Source organism: Pinus tabuliformis, chromosome 5_2 (genome assembly GCF_031772625.1).
Source record: "Pinus tabuliformis cultivar Carrire ecotype Pingquan chromosome 5_2, CPIR1, whole genome shotgun sequence".
In the NCBI taxonomy this organism is placed as follows: domain Eukaryota; kingdom Viridiplantae; phylum Streptophyta; class Pinopsida; order Pinales; family Pinaceae; genus Pinus; species Pinus tabuliformis.
The window spans coordinates 722,794,037-722,801,032 of record NC_142306.1 but is presented as its reverse complement, the minus strand read 5'-3'; positions in this window follow the sequence as shown (position 1 = coordinate 722,801,032).

Here is a 6,996-nt window from a genome sequence, read left to right as displayed (position 1 = left end):
ATAGTTACGGTGCAAATCAATGGATGCTCCTTCCCAAATGCCTTAGTTGATTTAGGAGCTGTAATCAATATTTTAACAACCACCACTTGTTAAAAGCTTGGCATTATATCATTAGATCCAACCACAACCTTATTGGAGTTGGATGACTGATCGGTAGTCAAAGCAGAAGGCACACTACATGATGTAATGGTATCTGTAGACTCCTGTGAACACCCTGTAGACTTTCTGATTATTAATCCCAAAAATCGACTAGATGGACACCCTTTAATTCTAGGTAGACCTTGGCTAGCAACTGCTGATGCTTACATTGGATGTTGACAAGGCAGCATGACTATAGGAAGAGGGAGTAATGTCAAGAATTTAGCCTTATACCCTCCAACCCAGCCAAGTTTAATGATAATCAAAACAAAAAAACAACATGTATCATACCTGACGGAAAATGTTAGATCACCATTAACCGTAGAAGATGCCCTCGAATTTAAAGACCAAATAGAGGACGACACCATTAACATCTTCATTAACCAACCAGAAGCCGTCTCCCATTTACAATGTCACATGATTGAGGCAGAATTTGATAATGATGTAGAAGAATATCTCCTGAAAGACACTCATGATCAATCAATACCTACTACCTCTATTTACAACAGCAAAACTATAGAAATTGAGCCAGGAAAAACTTTGAACATTAACAAAAATCTGACTACTGAATAAGAAGAAAAGCTGGTCCAACTACTGAGAAAATATAAGGAAGCTTTTGCATGGGATTATCCTAACATGAAAGGAATTGATCCCCAGTTGTGTACACACCACATTTATATAGAAAAGGATGCTAGACCCGTTCACCAACCCCAACGAAGATTAAACCCTCATCTTAAAGATATTGTGAAAGCTGAATTACAAAAACTTTTAGATGTAAACTTTATTTACCCAATATTTGACAGCAAGTGGGTCTCTCCACTAGTAGTGGTGCCAAAGAAGAATGGAAAGTGGTGGATATGTGTAGACTATAGAGAATTGAACAAATCAACCCAGAAAGACCACTTCCCCCTTCCATTCATTGATTAGGTATTAGACACATTAGCAGGAAAGAAATTCTTTTCTTTCCTAGATGGCTTCAGTGGATACAATTAGATTCAGATTTCCCTTGAAGATCAGGATAAAACTACTTTTACCTGTCCTTGGGGAACATTTGCTTACAGAGTCTTACCCTTTGGATTATGCAATGCCCCTGCCACATTTCAAAGAGCTATCCTCAGCATTTTTTCAGATTTAATAAATGAAGGGCTCAAAGTATATATGGATGATTTCACACCTTATGGAGATGATTTTGAGCCAGCATTACAAACATTGGAAAAGGTGCTGCAAAGATGCATTGCCACCAGGCTCTACTTGAGCCATGAAAAGTGTCATATGATGATGACCGAGGGACTCATCTTAGGTCATTATATCTCAGCAGCTGGAATACAGGTAGATCTGGCTAAAATTCAGATAATTTTGTTAATACCTACTCCTACCACACAAACAGAGGTACGCAGTTTTCTGGGATTTTTAGGTTATTATAGAAGATTTATAGAGCATTTTTCTCAAATTGTTGCACCTTTATATGCACTAACAGGGAATGTTGATTTCATTTGGACAGATAAGTGTGACCGTGCTTTTGAGGATCTAAAAAAGCTTGTATCGACAACCCCAGTGCTAAGGGGCCCAAATTGGGATTTGCCATTCCAAATTTCATCTGATGCTTCAAACACAACAATCAGAGCAGTTCTTGGGCAGGAAGAAGATAAAAAGCCATATGCAATTTATTATATTAGCAAGAATCTATCTCCTGCTGAATTAAACTATACTGTGACTGAAAAAGAATTTTTAGCTGTAATACATGCTGTAAATAAATTTAGACATTATATAACTGGGTATCCTGTAGTTTTATATACATATCACTTTGCCATAAAATATTTAGCAAATAAACCTGTTACAAATGGAAGAGTGACAAGATGGTTGATTCTCTTGCAGGAATTTGACATCACAATTAAGGATCGACCTGGAAAAGAGAATCCTGTAGCTGATTTTCTCTCACGAATGCCAAAGCCAGTGGATGTAGCAGCAGTCGAAGATCAATTTCCAGATGAACATTTGTTTGCTATTACTGTCAGAACACCATGGTATGCCAATGTTGCAAATTACTTAGCAGTAGGCAAATTACCCAAGCATTTAACGCCTAATGAACGAAAACAGATAGTGCAGCGCAGTACCCAATTCTCTTAGATTGGGGGCTACTTATTTCATACAGGGGCAGATATGCACATCAGAAGATGCATCTGAGAAGATGAAATATTTGACATTTTGAAAGCATGCCACGATGGTCCGTGTGGCGGAAATTTTGCAGATCGTAGGACCGGACACAAAGTTTTACAAACAGGCTATTACTGCCCCACTATTTTTAAAGATGTTAAAAAGTTTGTTCAAGCCTGTGATAGTTTCCAGAGGGCGAGACGCCCTGGACAATCTGATGAAATGCCTCTGAACCCGCAGTTAGTAATCGAACCATTTGAGTGATGGGTGCTCGATTTTATTGGTCCTATTAACCCATCATCAAATCAGAAAACATACATACTAGTTGCAACAGAGTATGTTACCAAATGGGTTGAAGCAGAGGCACTCCCAAGAGCTATAGAAGATTCAGTAATACATTTTCTTTTCCAACTATTTGTGTGATATGGCCTCCCGAGGGACATAATTACAGATGGAGGACCACAATTTGTAGGTAATAAAATCACTGCAACATTAAAAAATTACCACATTCTGCACAAAATTACAACCCCATACCACCCACAGGAAAATGGCCAAGTAGAAAGCACTAATAAGGTGATTGAGGCAATACTTACAAAAATAGTTGCATCACATAGACATGACTGGGCTTCAAGATTGTCGGAAGCCTTGTGGGCATACCGAACAACGTGGAGAAACACCATCGGGTATTCACCATATCAATTAGTATTTGGAAAAGAACCCATCTTTCCAATCAAATTCGAAATTCAAACATTAAGAACAGCGTAGGAGGTGGGTTTGAATTTAAATGAGGCCCAGACTAATAGATTACAGCAAATCAATGAGTTAGATGAAATCAGGCTCTTAGCTCTTCAACACACTGCATTAATTCAACAACAGAGAGCAAAATGGCATGATGCCCTTATTAAAAAGAAAATCTTCCACGAAGGAGATTGGGCACTCCTATACGATTCCAGGTTTTAGGATTTCCCTGGAAAACTCTAGACACGATGGCTTGGACCTTATGAGATATAGAAAGTGCATGACAATGACACCATTACATTGGCTACCATTAATGGATCTGGACATTCTTTTAAAGCAAATGGTCATCGAGTGTGACTTTATCACAAACCGCTTACTCAAAAATCCTTTTACCAACAATTACGGGAAGATTCCACTATGCAGATTCTTGCTGAGGAAGATAACCCTTCCTGAGCATTAATTTAGTGAACAATTCCTTTGTTTCTGAATTTTGTACATAAACTTTTCTCTTTAATTTTGCTTATACAAACTATTTTTTTGTACAGATTTTTACTGCTGTTCCATTTAAGGAACAATTGTTGTTCCTTAATCGTTCCATTTAAGGAGCAGCATAAGATTTCTTTATTTCATTTTTGTGTTGTTCCTCTTAAGGAAAATCTACTGTTCCTCTTAAGGAGCAATAGTCGTTCCTCTTAAGGAACAATGATCTTGCATGGTTATATTTGTTTGTTGTTCCTCTTAAGGAACAACACTTCTACATGTTTGTATTTTTGTTGTTCCTCTTAAGGAACAACACTTCTACATGATTGTATTTTCGTTGTTCCTCTTAAGGAACAACTGTTGTTCTTCTTAAGGAATAGCAGTCGTCCCTCTAAAGGAACAACATTTTCGCACGTTTCCACTTTTGCTATTCCTGTTAAGGAATAGCTGTTGTTCCTCTTAAGGAACAACACTTCGCGTGTCTCTATTTTTTTACTATTCCTCTTAAGGAACAATTGTTGTTCCTCTTAAGGAACATTAGCCATCCCTCTTAAGGAACAACAACTCTGCGTGTTCATATTTTTTCTATTCCATTTAAGGAACAACTGTTGTTCCTTAGCAGCTCCTCTTAAGGAACAGCTGTTGTTCCTCTTAAGGAACAACAACCGTTTCTCTTAAGGAATAGTAAATCGGGTGTATTTTTTTTAGCTGTTCCATTAAATGAACAGTTGTTGTTCCTCTTAAGGAACAACAACCGTTCCATTTAAGGAACAACAATATTACCTGCTTACATTTGCGCTATTCCTCTTAAGGAACAGCTGTTGTTCCTTTTAAAGGAACAACAGTTTCACTATTTTTTTTACTTTCTGCCATTCCTTCTAAGGAACAACAGTTTCGATTTGGAGTGTTTTTAGGCTATTCCATTTAAGGATTAACACTTTATTTTGCACTTGCTTTACTTGCTGTTCCGCTTAAGGAACAACGGTTGTTTCATCTATGGAACAACATTTTTTGAGTGCATTTTTCGATGTTTCTCTTAAAGAACAACATTTTTTTGGGATTTTTTGTGAATAATGTTTCACTCTTCATTATCCTTTAAAGGAAAAGATACAAATTTATGCAAGGACACAAAAATTAGAGGTTACTGAAATAAGCAAATCAAAGAAAAATTGTCATCTTTAAAGAGATTGCTTTGTATTGATAAGAAAAAGGAAATGACACAACTATCTATATCACTTTGCTGTCTTTATTTTCACTAAAACTTAATTTGATTGATTATTTTTATCATGTTGGTTCTTCCCTACTTCTCATAATTCTCTTTGATTATTATTATTGAATAAGAATAAGGGCATATTTTCCTCTATTGAGATGTTCAGACTTCTTCCATCATCCCTACTCTTAAGGAGTATTGAGCCATCCTCTATATAGGAAGTGCTATACAAAAGAAAAGGGAAAGAAAGAAAAAATATATCTATATGATTACTAACAACTCTATGATTTGTCAGATGGAGGATAGGGGGTCTCGTCAAGAGCCAGCCTACCATGATCATAAGGAAGTAGTGAAGTGGCATTCTCACTATGGCCACCACACCAGGGATATGATCCAAGGGGCACATCAGAAAAATAAGAGTCCTTGGAATAGGAGGTCTTATCACGAGCTAGCCTGCCCACCTTTCACTCCTTCCTGGTGAATGACATTGTGATTAAATTGGTTACCAAGACAGCACAATGACGTCCATTATGACATCACAAAGCACTTTCCTAGGCATACATAAAGGATTATGGTTCCAAAGGGTGAAAAAGCAACTTTGTCAAGGTTATAAACACCTGTGGGCAATAGAGCTCTGCTGATGGTATTGGAGTCATATTTTTCAACACCAATAGTAATTATAAACCCTTTTCTTATTTCTTTATCTTTATTTCAAAAGAGGTTATGTTCCCAAATTCCTTTTGAACCTTTTATGCATGAAATATCGTTTAAAAAATCAATCATAATGGTTTAAGTGGAATAAGGACCACATAAGAATTTTACCTATGTCAGCTGTCCTTTTCCCTTTTTCACATCACTCCATAGCATCTCCATATCTATTCATGATTTTCATCATAAGCCTCGATTTCAGCAACTCGATACTTTTGTGATCTTGTCATGAATATGTACACTTTTCCTTTTTTATAATATATAATTGTTGTCTGGTACACTACTCCTCCATCTAATCAGTTGAGGATGACCTATCATATTTTAGGGGGGCGCAGGTGACTTCCAAAATACTCCTGCATACATGTTAGTTTCCTATTTGGAGGTACTAGATTGCATCAGATCCCTTAATAGCAAGTTTTAATGGTATTGATGTTAAAAAAGGGATATTATCCGATATGAATAGTTTGCTATTCCATTGTTATCTCTGTGTATTGCTGTGTAAAATTAACAGTGTGCAAAACTTAAATGAAATGGGAGCTCGATCAGTACACAACGAGCCATAGGTACTAACAATTTCTGACGCTGCACGAGAAATTTTGGTAAGAGCAGGATGGATCACCTATTTTACATGACTACAGCAGCCCCATGAAACTGTGGCTATCGAATTTTTGTAGAATTTGTAGGATGATCATTCCATAGTAAGAGGAAGGTGAATAACAGTGACAGATACAGTAATTATAGAGGTATTTGGACTACCAGCAGTTGGACCCATTTGGACACATAAGAAATTGAGACATCAAGATGTCATGGCCACCTTTCTGGACGAGGGACAGAACCTGATCGTTAAAGGAAAAGGATTCCAGCCTTCATCTCTGGGAGAACCATGGATGGAACTAGCTAGAGTAGTACAGAGCTACATTACATGCGACGGGAGAAAGGTTGTGGTAAGACCACGCCACCTCAAATTACTATCAGTACTAAAATAGAAATGTGTCGTAAATTTACCTGCATATCTAAATTTTTTGCTGCATGATGCTGCTCAAAGCATAAAGAAATCCTATCATATAGGTACTGTAATGAGCCACCATTGTTTAAATCAATTGATTGTAAGTTATAGCCTTGATCAACAACAAACTAGTTGGGAAGAATTGGTGTTTTCTATAGACGTGGGACTAGCTTTACCTGCCTCAAAAAGAAAAAGAACCACTAGCATAGCGAACAGACCTCAAAAATGCAGACACTCCTCCAGATTAAGAATAGGCAGGGGAATGTTTGAGAACCTCCAGGGTAGCAGCAACCAACCCTTAGAATTACATAGTTTTGGAAACAAGTAACCCTCTCAACCCGAAGGTGGAGATAACCAAGAATTAGAATTGGAGGAAGAAACTAAGCACACTAGTGAAGAAGAGAGGGAGGAAGCGGAACTTCCCTTAACCCACAGTGCAAGTCCACCAGAAAACCCATTGCAAGAGGATGAATTGGATTAGATTTTGGCCAATATGAGTGAGTATATTCAGCCCCAAAGTCCACTCAACCTCAATACTAAGGCAGAGAAATCACAGGAACAC